This window comes from Hyperolius riggenbachi, chromosome 6, assembly GCF_040937935.1.
Source record: "Hyperolius riggenbachi isolate aHypRig1 chromosome 6, aHypRig1.pri, whole genome shotgun sequence".
NCBI classification, from domain to species: Eukaryota; Metazoa; Chordata; class Amphibia; order Anura; family Hyperoliidae; genus Hyperolius; species Hyperolius riggenbachi.
The window spans coordinates 69,622,873-69,642,335 of NC_090651.1; the positions used below are offsets into that span (position 1 = coordinate 69,622,873).

General features: G+C 45.4%; 1 protein-coding gene across 3 annotated transcripts in view; it reads left to right on the forward strand.

The window, feature by feature from the left end:
* Positions 1-19,463, forward strand: part of PTPRF (protein tyrosine phosphatase receptor type F) — a 1,415,717-nt gene that overhangs the window by 888,139 nt on the left and 508,115 nt on the right. The window contains exon 1 of one of the 3 annotated variants that reach the window (XM_068239460.1): positions 14,520-14,540. The exons of the other annotated variants lie outside the window; for them this stretch is intronic. The gene's annotated coding sequence lies outside the window, so the exon portion shown is untranslated. Of the gene's footprint in view, positions 1-14,519; positions 14,541-19,463 lie in introns of those variants that run through there. 3 annotated transcript variants of the gene reach the window in all.

Here is a 19,463-nt window from a genome sequence, read left to right on the forward strand (position 1 = left end):
TGTTGGCCGATCGACCAATAGACAGATCTCTCTCTGATTGAATCTGATTGGAGAAAAATCTGTTGGTCACCATAAACTGCATGAAATCTTCCGGCAGTTTGCATCGTTTGCGACATCATCGCCCCTGGCCGCTCCCCCCCCAGTGTATATGGAACACCCCCTTGGGCCCCTGCATGTATACTCAACCTGTCACGCCGCACGCCAATGTGTCTGGCCTCCTCTTCCGGATTTTTAAACTAGCTGCACTCCTTACAATAGGGGAGCTGGAGGACAGATTTTTTTTATCTGGCTGCACTTATTACTAAGGGGAGGGGGGGGGGGGGGGGGCACAAAACTTAGGTGGGGGACTGTGAGGATCCGCTGGGCTGCCTGCGCAGGCAGGCAGCCTTTTGATCACTGTCCAGGTCTGCATTCTGCGGGTCTCTGGAAGAGAGACCTTTTGTCAGTATTGCAACTTGCTGCTGAGGAATTTGCATATGTTTGTCATGCAGATTGCCTAGCCACATCCCTTGTGGGCTTGCTCTATAAAGACTATGTGATACCACAGTAAGTTGCTGGTCATAAGGATTCTTCCTGTGAAACTGTAACGATTGTGGGATATCTCCGTGTTCAGCGCACAAAGATGTGCGCTGACACTGCGGAGGTCCTCCACAAGCGTGTCAAGATACTAGAACCCAGCTTTTGGTGCAAGCACCAGTAGAGGGAAATTCCTGTCGGCAGAGGGTGCTGGGGAGCGCAGAGGAACCAATCCCCTGCACCTCCACAAATGCCAGACAGGAATTGCACGAAGCGCAGAACGCAATCGCAAGAGAAGCGATTGCGAATGAGAACTAGCAAAGGGACAGGTTGTATGTGTGTGCGCCAATCTAGTCGCCACCCCGCGACTGCGCACACACAACAGCAGGTGCGAAACAGAAACGCAACCGCCAAGAACGGTGATTGCCAGAAGTGACACAAGGCAGATCAGAACAGAATACGAGGATAGCAAAGGCACAGCAAATCATACAATGAGAAGATACGGAAAATAATAAACGCTAGCTAACCGCGAACACCGCACTCATTCGCAACAGTGCACGCGGTTATGCGCGGTCTCCACGTGATAAGCACAATAGAGACAAGCATGCCTAACTAACCATCAACAGACAAACACGAAACAAAGAACGTGAACGCTTGCTTAACGGTTACCTCATCGAGCCTACAGCAAGCGCCCGTATCAGACAAGACAGACAAGCGAGAAACAGGAACTAGGCAGAAAGGATCCACCGCTCTTCCGCCAGAGCAAGTGTGATCCAAGCAGGAACACAGATCAGAAAGATCCACAGCCGCTAACACTAGCGGCTAGTGCGATCTAAACAAGACAGATCAGATGAGGTAGCTGGTAGCAACCGCTGCTCCAGCTTACACTCCAGGAACTAGATCAGAAGGATCCACAGCCACTACCGCTAGAGGCTAGTGCGATCCAAACAAGACAGAGCGATTCGCTATCAACCGCCGCTGGTGACAGCGCAATCGCGACAGACAAGACAGGACAGAATAGGCAGTACAAATTATACACAAACTGACTGCACTAACTAGGAATGCAAGGAGCACTCCCCAAGAATTAACTATACTAAGATAGCAGTGGCTGACGCTCCAGGTGAGTCCAGCAGGAACAAACCTCTATGAGCAGCGAAGCATTGTGGGACACACATAGTACTTATAGTACACGCCTCCAATGAATGTGGCCAGGCAATTTGCATGACAACGTATGCAAATTCCTCAGCAAGCACAAGCTGCAAAACTGACAGAAGGTCTTCTTTCCAGAGTCCTGCAGCATGCAGACCTGAATAATGATCAAAAGGCTGCCTGCCTGCGCAGGCAGCTGAGCGGATCGTTACAGAAACACTCTGGAGAGTGTCAGCCTTGCTCATTGTTTGAATATCAGCTTAGAGTAATCCCTGGAAACTGCACTGGGCAGGTTTCCTTAGTGCAGTTAGGATTGCGTATCTGTTTTGTTTGTCTGTTGCGATTGTCCTGTCCCAGCGGTGGTCGACAGGAAATCGTTCTGTGTGTCTGGGTGCTAACCGGAACAGCGGTTGTTACTGGTAGCCCCTTCTGATCTGTTTCCCTGGATCGCACTAGCATCCTGCGCTAGTGCTGTGGATCCTTCTGTTCTGCTAATCTGTACCTGGATCGCACTAGCATCCTGCGCTAGTGCTGTGGATCCTTCTGTTCTGCTACTCTGTACCTGGATCGCACTAGCATCCTGCGCTAGTGCTGTGGATCCTTCTGTTCTGCTACTCTGTACCCGGATCGCACTAGCATCCTGCGCTAGTGCTGTGGATCCTTCTGTTCTGCTACTCTGTACCTGGATCGCACTAGCATCCTGCGCTAGTGCTGTGGATCCTTCTGTTCTGCTACTCTGTACCTGGATCGCACTAGCATCCTGCGCTAGTGCTGTGGATCCTTATGTTCTGTCTTCCTGGATCGCACTAGCCACTTTCGCTAGTGCTGTGGATCCTATCGTTCGCTTATTCATGTTTTCGTGTGTCTGTCTTGTCTGCTACGAACGCTTGCTGGAGGCTCGGTGAGGTAACCGTTAAGCAAGCGCTCGCGTCCTCTGTTTCATGTTTGTCTGTCGGTGGTTAGTTAGGCATGTTTGTCTCTATTGTGCTTATCACGTGGAGACCGCGCATAAACGTGTGTGCACTGTTGCGAATGAGTGCGGTGTTTGCGTTTAGCTAGCGTTTGTTATTTTCCGTATCTCCTCATTGTATTATTTGCTGTGCCTTTGCTACTCTCGTGCTCTGCCTCGCTGTAACCTTGTGTCACGTCTGGCGGTCGCACCTCTCGCGATCGCGTTCCTACTTCATATCTGCTGTGGTGTGTGCACCGTCGCGGGTTGGCGACTAGTTTGGTGCACACACATACAATCTGTCTCTGTGCTCATTCTCAATCGCCTCTCTTGCGATTGCGTTCCGTCCCTTCGTGCAATTCCTGTCTGGCGTGTGTGGTAGGGCAGAGGAGCTGTTCCTCTGCACTCCACAGCTCCCCCTGTCGACAGGAATTTCCCTCTACAGGTGCATTGCACCTTCTGCTGGGTTCCCGCAAATTATACGTTTGTGAAGGATTTCCGCAGTGTCAGCGCACGTCTTGTGCGCTGATCACGGAGAGAATTCCACAATCGTTACAGGGACCCTGTGAAATTTTCACAGAGAGGCCCCATGGTTTGGAGTTATGCCCCTAACATACTGTATGTATATACACTTTAATGTACTAGGCAGGAAGGAAGAAGATATGCGTTGGTTCAGACAGTTTAGCATCTTGAGTTTTATTCCATCCACTGATCAATGTGTAGCTGTACCAGTATCTTCGGGTGATAAAAGGGGTGAGCTGTGGGCTAGAGGGGGCTGGATGATGTGACGGCTACACTTACAGCCTCTTGGCGTGGTCACACGCTTGTTTTGCAGTGTTGTCCGGGAACACAATCATCACTGGGTGGAATAATATGTAAGGTGCTAGTTTCCAGCTGTGCCTTTCTCCATGCTTCCTGCCTAGACTTGTAAGTAATAACTGGATTGTGATGGAGCATCAGCATTGTTTGTGGATGGGATTCTGTCACTGCACAGTGTGGCTGCTGGATTCTGTCTACCCTCAAGTATAGTATAGGGGCTCACTGAGTGCCCTACGGACAATAATAGTGTTACTATTGTCTTCTATGATATTTGACAACATGTGCGCTGGCTAGTAATGCTAACACGTAGATTTGAACATTTCCATTACAATATGCATCAGTGATGCATATTGTAATGGAAATGTTCAAATCTACGTGTTAGCATTACTAGCCAGCGCACATGTTGTCAAATATCATAGAAGTCAATAGTAACAACATTTTTCAATTACAAACATTTTTTTATTGAGAGTTTTACATAATACATTTATAGTTCATATTTCTATGTGCATGCGCTGTGATAAGGCATATGCACATGTGTTTAATAGTGTGTGAATACAGAGAACTCTGTAATGTAGGCCTGTCTTGGAAAACTGACACAAAAAAAGATCTTCCAATCCGCTGTAGCTGATGCAGTGCAGACACCTGGCCTTGCCTGCATAGACTTTAATGTTTTTGACCCTTTCCAATCCAATGTCGGGCTCGGTCTGACACTGGATTTTACCCCTTCAGCTCTGACGTCGGACATAATTCGACAAGGAGCATAATTGCTTCCCCTAGATGTACCCTCGCCAGATCTAGTCAAGGCATGGCATCAGATTAAAGTCTCCTTAATCACTCCCTTATGGTATAATCTATGGTTGAGGCACTTTATTTCAATCCCTGATCCGGTGGTTTGCACCAATACAGGTATATCCTACTTAGGGGAAATTGTTAAAGGTGATACTCTAATTTAGTTTGATTCAATTAAAGGAGTACTGTAAGAAGGTAGGGGGGGAAAAGAGTTGAACTTAGCTGGGGCTTCTAACGGTCCCCCGCACACATTCTGTGCCCGCGCAGCCACTCGCCGATGCTCCGGTCCCCACCTCCGGTTCACTTCAGGAATTTGCACTTCAGGAATTTACGCCTTCAACCTCTTCAGGACCACAGGCTTTACCCCCCCCCCCCCCCCAAAGACCAGGCCTTTTTGTGTTAAATAGGCCACTGCAGCTTTAAGGCCAAGCTGCAGGGCCGTACGACACAGCACACAAGTGATTTCCCCCCCTTTTCTCACCACCAACAAAGCTCTCTGTTGGTGGGGTCTAATCGCCCCCAGGTTTGTTTGTTTGTTTGCAATAAATATGTATTTGATTATTTTTTTTTTATTAAAAATGAATTTTTTTATTATTTAAATTTCCCTCCCTCCCCCCATCTGCCTATCACAGTGATTGGCTGTGATAGGCTTAAGCCTATCACAGTGGATCGCTTCTGAGTCCCCCAGGGGGGACAACCATGTCACACGGCTGTCCCCTGTACAGCGCTGCTGTAGATCGCAGTGCTGTACATGTTAATTAGATGGCGGTTTTGCCGTCTAACAGTTTTCCGAGCAGCAATCGACGCTCGGAGAGTGAAGGCGGAGCTCAGCTTCGCCCACCGAGCAGGAGATGCGCGCGCAGGCTGCGCGCGATCTCCTGCAAAATAGAGCCTTAGAACTTTACGCCGATCGGCATTAGGCAGTCCTGGGGCTGCCTTCCCCCCACGCCCCTCGACGTGACGCGGTCGGCTAGCGGTCAATGTCGGAAAACCACAGCGTCTGCCTGACCACGCCCTCGCTCCCGCTAACGTCACCAGGAGTGTATTGCGCAGGCCTAGTACGGTCTGCGCCTGCGCAGTACGTTCCTGGTGATGTCAGCGAGGACACAGCCAAGCAAGCGCAGTGGTTTTCCGACTTTAAAGTCGCAAATTCCAGAAGTGAACCGGAGGCAAGGACCTGAGCATCTGTGAGTGGCTGCGCGGACACAGGACGTCTGCAGGGGACAATTAGAAGCCCTGGGTAAGTTCCCCCTACCCCCCTACAGTAGTCCTTTAAAGATAGATTCAACATAGATAATGAATCCTATTTCGATACCTACAGCTCCACCATGCCTTTCAAGCGGTGTTTGGAGATTGGAAAACTGCATTCAAGGTAGCATCTCAAAATGTGCAGGCAATTAGGGGCAACTAAAGAGTATTACATCCCTACTGTACCAAAATGTACTTGCCTCTAAATCTGAGGGGCTGCTGTGGTGCCTGGAGGGGGGAGATTTCAGTATTATCTGATGGGGATTGGTCCGAGGTGATTGGGAGCTTCCTTCCCTGTATCTCATTTCAGCAAAACATCTGCGATTTCTGTGACCCTTTCCTTGCTCTTTGTCCCCAATTAGAGGAAGCTGGGATCATAGAAATGTTGCCATGGTAGCAAAGTAGTGAAATTTGACCTTGTTTTAGGAAACCTGATCTGCCTGCAAAGTGAAATTGAAAAATTAATTTAAGAAAAGCCTGTGCAGTGTTGCTATATAGCCATGTTTTAACTAATACCCGAGGTGACTTGTGACATGATGAGATAGACATGTGTATTTCAGTGCTAAGCTTACAAATAACTAGGCTGTGTCTTTTTCTGCCTGAAAAGGTATGCAAGTAACAGTTTCTCTCAAGTGGGAACTAAGTCGAACTATAGCATAACACTCATTGACAAGGAATTACAGCCATAAAACTCTTTCCTTGCAGAAAACTGCTCCTGACAGCAAGGGATAGATAAAAAAAGTCAAAATGTCATATACAGGATCTTCTCAAAAAATTAGCATATTGTGATAAAGTTCATTATTTTCTGTAATGTACTGATAAATGTTAGACTTTCATATATTTTAGATTCAAATACACACAACTGAAGTAGTTCAAGCCTTTTATTGTTTTAATATTGATGATTTTGGCATACAGCTCATGAAAACCCAAATTTCCTATCTCAAAAAATTAGCATATTTCATCCGACCAATAAAAGAAAAGTGTTTTTAAAACAAAAGAAAGTCAAACTTCAAATAATTATGTTCAGTTATGCACTCAATACTTGGTCGGGAATCCTTTTGCAGAAATGACTGCTTCAATGCGGCGTGGCATGGAGGCAATCAGCCTGTGGCACTGCTCAGGTGTTATGGAGGCCCAGGATGCTTCGATAGCGGCCTTCAGCTCATCCAGAGTGTTGGGTCTTGCGTCTCTCAACTTTCCATTCACAATATCCCACAGATTCTCTATGGGGTTCAGGTCAGGAGAGTTGGCAGGCCAATTGAGCACAGTAATACCATGGTCCGTAAACCATTTACCAGTGGTTTTGGCACTGTGAGCAGGTGCCAGGTCGTGCTGAAAAATGAAATCTTCAACTCCATAAAGCTTTTCAGCAGATGGAAGCATGAACCCACTTTTGAACCAGAAACAGCGGCAGAAGCGCCTGACCTGGGCTACAGAGAAGCAGCACTGGACTGTTGCTCAGTGGTCCAAAGTACTTTTTTCGGATGAAAGCAACTTTTACATGTCATTCGGAAATCAAGGTGCCAGAGTCTGGAGGAAGACTGGGAAGAGGGAAATGCCAAAATGCCTGAAGTCCAGTGTCAAGTACCCACAGTCAGTGATGGTCTGGGGTGCCATATCAGCTGCTGGTGTTGGTCCACTGTGTTTTATCAAGGGCAGGGTCAATGCAGCTAGCTATCAGGAGATTTTGGAGCACTTCATGCTTCCATCTGCTGAAAAGCTTTATAGAGATGGAGATTTCGTTTTTCAGCATGACCTGGCACCTGCTCACAGTGCCAAAACCACTGGTAAATGGTTTACTGACCATGGTATTACTGTGCTCAATTGGCCTGCCAACTCTCCAGACCTGAACCCCATAGTGAATCTGTGGGATATTGTGAATGAAAAGTTGAGAGACGCAAGACCCAACACTCTGGATGAGCTTAAGGCCGCTATCAAAGCATCCTGGGCCTCCATAACACCTGAGCAGTGCCACAGGCTGATTGCCTCCATGTCACGTCGCATTGAAGCAGTCATTTCTGCAAAAGGATTCCCGACCAAGTATTGAGTGCATAACTGAACATAATTATTTGAAGGTTGACTTTTTTTGTTTTAAAAACACTTTTCTTTTATTGGTCGGATGAAATATGCTAATTTTTTGAGATAGGAAATTTGGGTTTTCATGAGCTGTAAGCCAAAATCATCCATATTCAAACAATAAAAGGTTTGAACTACTTCAGTTGTGTGTATTTGAATCTAAAATATATGAAAGTCTAATGTTTATCAGTACATTACAGAAAATAATGAACTTTATCACAATATGCTAATTTTTTGAGAAGATCCTGTATTTTAGCTTCTGAGACAGTGAAGGACTGTATTAGCTTATGAAACAATACAACATTAAACATTATTTGCTTAGCCAGTACACATAAAATAAAACTGCAGGATCCTAAAATACCTAAAATAAGTCATTTTTATGAGTAGAAGGATACAGGGCCATAAATACAATACACAGGGCTACCCATCCAAACTGTGATGCTCTCCTCCCTCCAATGTTCACACCCCTTTCCTTGGTGCCCTTCATGGCCTCTGGGCCCATCTCACAAGGGTCATAAAACAAGTGTGGTCACCATTATCTTCACACCCATAACAAGTATATCCACAATAACCACCGATCGGAAGTACAGTCCCCTGTATCGGAGGAAGGGAGGGATATTAGTTGGGGCCCCTAAACAGTTCTGAAACCCCCCCTCCATCCCCCCCCCCCCCCACACACACACACACCTTGGGTTTCCTTTATTCTAAGTGTAGTATTTGTCGAAGTTTACAATGTTTTTAGAACTATGCCTGCTGTATATTTTATAATGTTCTGTAATAAAGGATAACAGGAGGTGAAACTGTATTGTAAATGTTTACAGAAGTTATAGAGATCTCTGCAGCCACTTAGTATTCACATTGTGAAGGTCGGCTATGAGCATAACTTGCATGTTGGTTATCATTTGCTGTGCAGACAGTGAGGACAGTGAAGCCTATTGTTTCCACCACTGAGGCAAATGAGGCCATGCACTTAACCCAGCCAGTCAGAGTAGGCATACGATGAATATAACTGCGTCGCTGATAAAAAATACAGGTTGTTATGGCAGCCAAACAGATCTGTCAGTGGAAAGAGAATGAGTATAGAAAGTAACAATGCCTGGGCAGAGATCATGGCTTTGTGTAATGATGTATTCCAGACAAGCGAGTTAGCATTCTTATTATTCATAATTCAGTTCATCTTATGTGCAGTTTTGTCCACCTTACATTCAGGGCTGGCTCTAGCTACATTGGGGCCCCAGGGCAAAAGTAACTTGGGGGGCCCTAACAACACCCCCCTGCAGCCTCAAGCCGACTCCCAGGACCCATCCCACCACCCTCCCAGCCACACAAAATCATTAGGTGTCCATGATATGTCCCCAGATGCATTGTTGGGTCCTCATTATTCCCCTTCTTCTTTCTCTTACAAATCCAGAGTTTACACACAGCTGAGTCTTACATAATCCAGGCAGGACATGAGGCAGCATCATGCTCTGGACTTCTCTCCACCAACCCCTCTTTTCCTTGTTCTCTGCAGGCACATATAAGATGGGGGGCCCCTACAGGCACTGGGGCCCTGGGGCAATTGCCCCCTTTGCCTCTATGGTAGAGGCCGGCCCTGCTTACATTGCCTCATGGGGCCTGGCTCCACTAGGACTAGATTACGACCACTTGGTCATAACAGGAAGGGGAGGAGGGAGGCCTATTGCCTCATGGGGCCTGGCTCCACCAGGACTAGATTAGGACCACATGGTCATAACAGGAAGGGGAGGAGGGAGGCCTGACAGGTGAGGAAGCCACACAACCAGTGACTGGAAATGCAGTAAATTATATAGTCAGGATACCCACTTTTACAGTCATTTTCCTGGTTTCAATATCACAGAATACCTAAGCAGCTCAGTGTGACCCAAAACTACTAGGAAAGTATAGGGGACTTATTCAGTAGTGATGCATTGTGGGAAGCCAGTCACTCACTTAAAGGACCACTATCGCGAAAAATTTTAAAATTTAAAATATGTGTAAACATATACAAATAAGAAGTGTGTTTCTTCCAAAGTAAAATGGAACATGAATTACTTTTCTCCTATGTTGCTGTCACTTACAGTAGGTAGTAGAAATCTGACAGAACTGACAGGTTTTGGACTAGTCCATCTCTTTGTGGGGATTCTCAACAAGACTTTTATTCTTTATAAAGATATTCCTTGAAAAGGATTTATACAATGATGCTGGCCAGCCTCCCTGCTAGCTACACAGAGGACTGCCATTCACTAAGTGCTTTTTAAAATAAACACAATCCTGAGAATCCCCCATAAAGAGATGGGCTAGTCCAAAACCTGTCGCTTCTGTCAGATTTCAACTACCTATTGTAAGTGACAGCAACACAGGAGAAAATTAATTTACGTCTCATTTTACTCAGAAGAAACATACTTCTTATTTGTATGTGTTTACATGTATTTTAAATTTTACGATTTCCATGATGGGGTACTTTAAAGCTGAATTATCGCAAATACTTTCTATTTTAAGCAGTTTTAGTATCGGAAAAACTTCCTATATCTATATATAGCTGTCTAGTGGTTGGTAGCCCGCCCTCCCAGTGATGTTTAGCCTAGAATCCAGCAGTGGCTGGAAAGTGTAATGGTTAAGGGATCTGCCTCTGACACAGGAGACCAGGGTTCGAATCTCAGCTCTACCTGTTCAGTAAGCCAGCACCTATTCAGTAGGAGACCTTTGGCAAGTCTCCCTAACACTGCTACTGCCTATACAGCGCGCCCTAGTGGCTGCTGCTCTGGCGCTTTGAGTCCGCCAGGAGAAAAGTACGATATAAATGTTATTTGTCTTGTCTATAATATATAGTTGTACAGCCTTCCCCTCAAAGTGCACTTTGGGAGACCAGGTATTACTAATCACTTTGGAACATTCAACCCACAAACATTCCGCTGTGATGCAACTGCCAGCATTAAAGATATCGCCACCTGTGATAAATTTAAAAATGTAAATCAGGATGTGGAAAGATTTGACACTGGGTAAACACTAGAGATGGCCCGAACCTCTGATTTTTGGTTTGCGAACCGCGAACACAAACTTCCGGAAAAGTTTGATTTGCGCGAACTTTCGCGAACTGCAATAGACTTCAATGGGGAGGCGAACTTTGAAAACTAGAAACAATTATGCTGGCCACAAAAGTGATGGAAAAGATGTTTCAAGGGGTCTAACATCTGAGTTTTTGCATGGATGAGTGGGATAGACGCCAAAAGTCCCGGGGAAAAATCTGGATTTGACGCAAAGCAGCGTTTTAAGGGCAGAAATCACATTGAATGCTAAATTGCAGGCCTAAAGTGCTTTAAAACATCTTGCATGTGTATACATCAATCAGGGAGTGTAATTAGAGTACTGCTTCACACTGACACACCAAACTCACTGTGTAACTGTACTTTGGTTGAGGGCCGCACAAAATCACGACAGCGCGACCTCGAACAGACCTGCCAGGTGGCCTGCCTCTGGCTCTGCCTTTTGTTTTGTCCATATTGGGGGGGGGGGGAAGAAGTGAAAGGTATGCACTGACTTGACTAATACAATGTGCAGTCACACAGGTGCAATTAACAGGTATGCACGGAGTGGAATATCACACTGAGTGCACTCACGTAGGTAGGTTGGTGCACTGAACACAACAGGTAGGTATATGCAGTGATGGGTTTTACAAAGTGCACCTGTCACACACACACACACACACACACACACACACACACACACACACACACACACACACACACACACACACACACACACACACACACACACACACACACACACACACACACACACACACACAGGTACCGCTGTGAACAGGTGCAATGACTGGTGGTATTAACAATGCGTGTGCTCACGTAGGCTAGGTAGGTAGGTGCACTGAACAGTGAACAGGTGCAGTGATTGGGATAGCATTACAAATCTGCAGCTGCCTGTCACACACACACACACACACACAGGTAGTCACTGAATGTGCTGGGCCTGGCAGTGGCACAGTAAGAATTACACCAAATGCCAGCTGTGACTGACTGACAGGGCTGTATATAATGCAAGTGGGCCACACACACACAAAAAAATAGATCACAAGAACAAGATTAGCTCTCAAAAGAGCTGTTGAGGGGTGCTTTTTTAGCAATAAGGATCAGCAAGGAGCAAGCTAACAAGCCTACAAGAGCCTAACTAAGCTTTCTCTATGAGAGTCTGCAGCAGCTCTCCCTTCTCTAATTACTGCAGGCACACGAGTGAGTCCAATGCCTGACACTGCCTGCCTTATATAAGGGGGGGAGTGGCTCCAGGAGGCAGTGTAGCCTGATTGGCTACAATGTGCCTGCTGACTGTGATGTAGAGGGTCAAAGTTGACCCTAATGATGCACTATGGGGGTGAATCGAACTTCCAGAAAAGTTTGCGGTTCTACGCGAACGCGAACCACGGAAGTTCGCCGGGAACCGTTCACCGGCAAACCGTTCAGGCCATCTCTAGTAAACAGTAACACTGAAGAAATAAATTATAAATGAAAATTGTAAAAAAAAAAATTGTAAAAAAAAAAAAAGCAGGGATATGTGAGGGAGCAGGCTGGTGTTGTACTTTATTTTCTGGTTAAACTCGATGGCTGGATGTATTTTTTCCAACCCAAATAACTATGTAAGAGAACCCAAACTAGAAATCCTCTATCATCACTCAACTTAGGTAAGTATTTCTGTAATAAAGAAAAGAAATGGAGGCACTTTTTACATTGGGGGGAGGAGTCATGATTTCATACCAAAATGTAATGTTAATTATTGTGCAAGCAGCAAGCATGATCAGTTTTTAGTTTAGGTCCTCTTTAACCTCATTGGCGGTAATTCCGACCTCTGCTCGGGGTAGTGGCCAGAGGCTGTGTGCAGAGCAATGCGCGCAGCGGGAGCTTTTCTACATACCTCCCGGGGGATCCCGACGTCGGCCGCCATTCTTCTTCCTCTCCTCTGGGGCTTTGCTTCCTGCTGGTGAGATCGCCGGCTGTCCTCATGACGACAGCCGGCAATTTCACTTTAGAGTTGCAGCGCCAACCGGAGGATGGAGGCATAAAAACAGTGCTGGAGCCCAGGGAGGTGAGTGATTGCTGGAACTGCTGCAGATCTCCCTGGCAGCATGATGTTTTCCAGGTTTTAGGGTCTGAAAGGGTGCAAAACACCACTTTTAGACCCTAAAATCCGGAAAGAATCATAACGTCAAGGTGGTTAACTTATATTCAATAAAGTTCATCTTTAAAGAGACTCTGTAACATTCAAAAGATCCCCTGGGGGGTACTCACCTCGGGTGGGGGAAGCCTCCGGATCCTAATGAGGCTTCCCACGCCGTCCTCTGTCCCACGGGGGTCTCTCCGCAGCCCTCCGAACAGCCGGCGACTGTGCCGACTGTCATTTCAATATTTACCTTTGCTGGCTCCAGCGGGGGCGCTGTGGCGGCTTTCCATTCCGAACTACACGGAAATACCCGATCTCATTCGGGTCCGCTCTACTGCGCAGGCGCAGGAAACTTGCGCCTGCGCAGTAGAGCGGACCCGACGGCGATCGGGTATTTCCGTGTAGTTTGGAGCCGACAGCCGTCAGAGCGCCTGCGCAGGAGCCAGGAAGGTAAATAATGACGTCACCGCTGCCCGGACTCCACGGAGGGCTGCAGCGAGACCCCTGACGGATGGAGGACGGCGTGGGAAGCCTCATTAGGATCCGGAGGCTTCCCCCACCCGAGGTGAGTACCCCCCAGGGGATCTTTTTATGTTACAGTTCCTCTTTAAAGAGGAACATTAACCTTGGATTGAACTTCATCTCAATCAGTAGCTGATACCCCCTTTCCCACATAAAATCTTTACCTTTTCACAAATAGATCACTAGGGGGGTCTGTATAGCTGATATTGTGGTGAAACCCCTCCCACAGTGTGATGTCATGACCAAGGTCCTGACAGTTTGCTGTCTTTGAACCTCATTGCATTGTGTGAAATAACGGCTTTTTCCAGCTGTCAAGCAAATCGTATCTCCCCTGTGCACAGAACGCTCAGTAACAAATATCCAGCACAGATCTTCTGGCAGAATTAAAGATGTCACCACCACCATATTTCAGAATGTAAATCAGGGAGAGGAAAGATTTTTACACTGGGCAAACACTGACTAAATAATCTATACATTAATATTGTAAAAAATAAGCAATTTTATTAATTATGTTATTTTCACTACAGTTCCTCTTTAAGTATACATATGTACCCTTATCCTTAGCAGCACTTTCATTGTGATCTGTATATCAATTCTCATTTATACCAGAGCATCTCTTTACCATTTTCCTGCCTCCCCTCCATGTACTGAAATGTAGCAGCCACTATACACATGCCAGGCTGTGCCACCCACCCACCCGTGCCCTGTTCTGTTCTCACACCTACAGGGAATTGGTGGTATGGAATTAATCCTGGCCGTCTGCTTCTGCTCCATTCTCGCTTGGCTTTTAATCTTCTGATTATGAGAGCTAGCGAGACGCCTCCAGAGCCCCGGCTAATCTGAATACCAGTCACCACCCTGCATTCCCTGGCACCCTGATGCTCCTGGAAATTGATGGTGGCCCACACTGCTGATTACAGAGCCAGTAAAAAATGTGCCCAGGATTCCTGCCAAGATGTGGAGCTCTCCTCTCCGATGCCAAGAGGAGCTCTAACTCATATCTGTCCGGAGGCTGCTGAGCCCACTGCTGGCTGCGTGAGAAACCCTGTGTACGGCCTGCTCTGTCTCTTTCCATAACTTCACTGACTGAAATCACTGAGTGTGAGAAAGCTGGAGGAGACAGCGTTCTGTGCAGAGGATTCTGGGAAATGGATTGTTTATTATTATTTAGTTCCGCCGTGCTTTTTAATTTGCAACTCATGTAAAGCTTCCAACTGTCCCTTTTTTCAGAGGGACAGTCCCTCTTTGGGAACTAAATCCCTCTGTCCCTCTTTCTTGGTTATTTGTCCCTGTTTCAGGATCTACGGTATGTAATATATGCATTTTTTACTGAAAATGTATTATTATACTCTATCATTGAAATTGATATATTCCTCACATTGAATATACAGTAGCTTATATATGTCTTATATTTAACACTTTAAAATGAAGGAGAACTAATGATGATAAAGAGGACCAGTGTAGTCTGAACTTTAAAACCTTGCCTTTTGCTTCAGAATTCTTTCTGGTGTTAGTGACTACGGGTGTGATTAGGGGTGTGTCTTAAAAAACCCCTCTTTCTCATCTCAAAAAGTTGGGAGGTATGACTCATGCACATCAGTTCTCAATGGCCAAGGGACTCAGGCTATGTGGACCTACCAAGGTGCACATAGCCTGACCCCCCTGGGAATCTACCAAGTGACTATTAACCTCCTAGGCAAACAACGAGTGAAGGTGCAGGTATTCCCCAAGATCAATGACAGCATTGTTAGTGATCTTTCATTGTGAATCACCAATGAGCAACTATATTATTTTTTTCTATTGTAGTCACTGCAGCGCGGCATATCCCACTTGTCCACCAAACTTCACAGAAAAAAAACAGTCTGCTCAAAAGATAGCTGACGAGCATGTTTGGGGCAACAGTGCGAGAGAAGCCTATGTGTGATCATCACAATCAGCCTGTCATGAAGGCCATATTTACCATTAGGCATCTAAGAATCAGTGACATCCCACATAACCACCAAACACCTGTAATGACCATTATTCATTTACCGGTATATAGCACTGACATTTTCCACAGCGCTTTACAGGGTACAATTAGTAATTGTATGTTATTGAAATCCATCTATTGGGGGAGGGGGGGGAGGATACAACTACAAATACAAGGCAGGGCTAAGGGACAAAATGTACATATTTTGTATTTCAAAGGTTTTATTTAATTTTTTATTTTGTAGCAGAACAAGTACAATAAGGGCCAATTCACACTTATGTGATGCGATTCCCACTAATTGCTAAAGTGCTAGTGTTTTAAAGCGCTAGTGCTTTGTTACCCTATGGCAGTGTCCTCACTGCCAGGTTTGGCGCTGATTTGCGCCGGCGTTTTGGCCATTAGCACCAATCGCAAATGTGTTACCTGCAGCATTTTGGGGGTGATTCTGGAGAGATCTAGAGTGCTTATAAAGTGCTGACTGCGATCGCTCTGAAATCAAGGAAGTGTCCAGTGATTTACCGCACTAATCGCGGTAAAATCACTCGCTAAGCGCTTCCGTTTTTGCGCTTTCAGATGTGAATGGGGCCCAGAGGAAAGTGATATACACAACAATTGTCATATTGAAGTATCATCAAAATACATCAAGTACAAATAAAAAATAATAGTATATTCGCCCTAGCCATGGAACCATTGGCGATTATGATTAACCGACATGGGGGGGGTTGGAGGGGTACCATTGGTGGGCCAATCCCATAAATTATGTTTGTACGCTGACGACGTCATCCTTACTATCACGGACCCCCATGCCTCCATCGCCAATCTAGCTGATATATTACTCGACTTTGAGGATATCTCTGGTCTAAAAATTAACAGTACTAAGTCTAAGGCCCTTAACGTATCTCTCTCACCAGCAGATGTAACTAAACTTAAAGCCTCCTGCGAATTTTCCTGGGAGCCTCTGAAGCTGAAGTACCTGGGTATTTACCTAACTAGCAGTTACAAAGACATGTTTAGCGCAAATTACCCTAAACTCCTCCGAGAGATCACACAATTATTAGAATGGTGGAAGCGCTATGCTATCTCGTGGATGGGGCGAATAGTCGCTACCAAAATGATTATTTTACCTAAACTGCTTTATGCCTTCAGAGTTCTCCCAGTACATATTCCCCCTTCCTTCATTAGGAAGGTACAAGCTGTTATGCTTTCTTTTATATGGAAGGGCTCGGGCCCAAGAATAGCTAGAGCAACACTATATAGACTGCAATCAGATGGAGGCCTGGGGGTCCCTAACATAGCGGAATACTATAGAGCCTCCCAGGTATCTCAACTAACAGCATGGTCTATTGAACATAATCCTCCCCTGTGGTGCATGATAGAGAAGGCGTTATGTCACCCGATCGCTCTTCGCAACTTACTGTGGTTGGAAAAGCATCAAGGAAATAAAATAAAAGATCCAATTATTTCACACTCCTTAAAAATATGGAACCAAACCAAAAAAAGGGGCAATTTAGTGTCACCCCATCTACCCCTCCTTTCCTTTCTGGGTCACCCATCCTTCCCCCCGGGTCTGTATAATCAATCTGCGTACAAGTGGTGGCAGCAAAATAACCTTACAATAATTTACAATTTAGTCACGGATAGTACAATCAGAACTTTTGCTTCATTAAAAGAACATAAGCAGATCCCTGACACTGAGCGTTTTAGATACATGCAAATAGCCCATTTTATACACAGTGTAATAAACCATCGGTCATCATTACAGACCAGGACCTATTTTGAACACACCTGTTTCACAGACCCTATATCCCCGGGCCTCATTTCGATGATCTATAGAAGTATACTTTCCCCAACCCCCTTGCCCAAGCCACAATATGTCTTGAAATGGGAACGGGATCTGGCCACGACCATTGAGGTAGAGGACCTGGGCAACATCTGGAAATTCTCCCCTAGATGCTCCATTAGTGCATCCCTGGTTGAAACACAATATAAAGTCCTCCTTCGGTGGTACCTAACACCGGATCGATTGGCGAAGTTCCAACCGGGAACCACACACCTCTGCTTCAGGGGCTGTCGCCAGCCAGGCACCTATTTACATATTTGGTGGCAATGCCCAAGGGTACGCAAATTTTGGATTAGGATATATCAGGTAATTTACACCATTTTTAAACAGCAAGTCCCCAAACTACCACAGGTGGCTCTGCTTGGTGTGAAGCCCCCAGACTTGTCTACCTCTAAATACAAGCTACTTCAACACATACTACTGGCAGCAAAAAGAGTAATAGCCCGCTCATGGAAAACCCCCTCATTGGCTTTCGATATCTTCAAAGCATACCTGAGCTCCGCGCTGTGCTTTGATAGGATGAAGGCCATCCTAGAAGATACCCTCTCTAAATTTGAAGCTATTTGGCAACCCTACTTTCTCAACTATTCCCACTGGATTCCACAATATATCACAGAAGTTTAGCTCCTCACGACATAGATGGCAGGCCAGCCGTGTCCTCTTTTCTCTTCCTTCTTGCATTTCCTTCTGTCTTTCTTCCCTATCACTTCTAATCTTCATTTCTTCTCCCTATTCACTACTTCCTAACTTAACTCACCTCTACCCCTCATCCGCCTTTCTACCTGCTTTAAATTCTTCCTCCCCCCCTGCCGTTGTTTGTTTTTGCTCATACAACCTGTTGTCCTTTAGCTGCTGACCCGTCACCTCTGCAGGGAAGCAGGAAATTTGGGCGCATGAGGCAGGTGGACAAAAAGGGCGCCGTCATTCACTCCCATAATAAATATCGTTTAATCGGCGCCCAACAGGAAAAAAGGGCGCCGGAGAAAAATAACGTTTTAAAAGCGGCGCCCGGAGACTTTTAATGTTTTATAACTGCTTCTCATGATTACACGTTATTTAATGATTTATCATTTTCTAAACATTATTTTTAAACGAAAAACAGTACAATATTTTTTAAAACATTATTTATAAACGAAAAATTGTAAACATTTTTCTTTTTTAAATCATTATTTTTAAACGAAAAACCGCACAATATTTTTTAAAACGTTATTAATGCTTATCACAGGGGGTCTTAGGTTTAGGCACCAACAGGGGGGTCTTAGGTTTAGGCACCAACAGGGGGGTCTTAGGTTTAGGCACCAACAGGGGGGTCTTAGGTTTAGGCATCAACAGGGGGGTCTTAGGTTTAGGCACCAACAGGGGGGTCTTAGGTTTAGGCACCAACAGGGGGGTCTAGGGGTTAGGCGTAGGTACAGGGAGGGTTACTTAGTATTTTTTTTTTAAACGTTATACGTTTCACTTTTTAAACGGAAGATTAACGTTTTTATAATTGTCGATTTCATACACATTATTTAATGATTTATAACTTTATAAAACATTATTTTTAAACGAAATATAGCACAATTTATTTTTTAAACGTTATTCATGCTTATCGTTTAAAACCGTGCGCCCTTTTTTCCCGGCGCCCTTTTTTAACGTACGCCTCTGCAGACGGTTCTCTGGTGAAATGTGTCTTCTAGCAAAAAGTTTGGACAAAGTAGGATGCTGGTACCTGTTGCCTCGTGCTGCCAGCATCCAATTGATGTTTATGTGTGACTCAGTCGCCCCGGCGACCACTTTAACTTCCAGGCTGTACCCTTCCCTATGTTACCCCCCAGAAGATTTGGCTTACTCTGTTCTGATTAGTAAGAATATATGTATTAACATGTGTTTGGATATGATGAGAATCCTCTGTACCATGCCTTTCTTTGTTTTCTTATGGAAAAACAATAAAAAACCTTTTGAAAGAAAAAAATAATAATAGTATGACGTGTTTAAACGTAGCCAGTAAACAGTTGATACGCCGCACCAAAACCTGCCAAAGGCAACTACAGTGTCAGAGGTGCAAGAAGGGAATAGGGGGATTTTGTTATTGATTACCTCTATGCAAAGTATCTATAGAAGTGATTATTATGAGCACAGGACCAATAGAGAGCTAATACTGAAGTTGAAGGAGGGCCCCTCTGGCCCAAGGGCCCCAATGCGGTCGCAACCTGTGCACCCCCTATTGCTACGCCTTTGCCAGTAACAAATACAATACTGCCGATGTAGGCTCAACATGTGCTCCAGAGGACTGTAGTCTACTTTCTGGAGCAGGTATCTGAATAAGGGGAAAATCCTGGTCCAACATGGACATATAGGGCTTCATTCACTTAGCTTAGTTTGAGCAGAACGAGTTAAAATCCTCAGCGCACGATACGGGCTGTGTAGCGTGCGCTTCT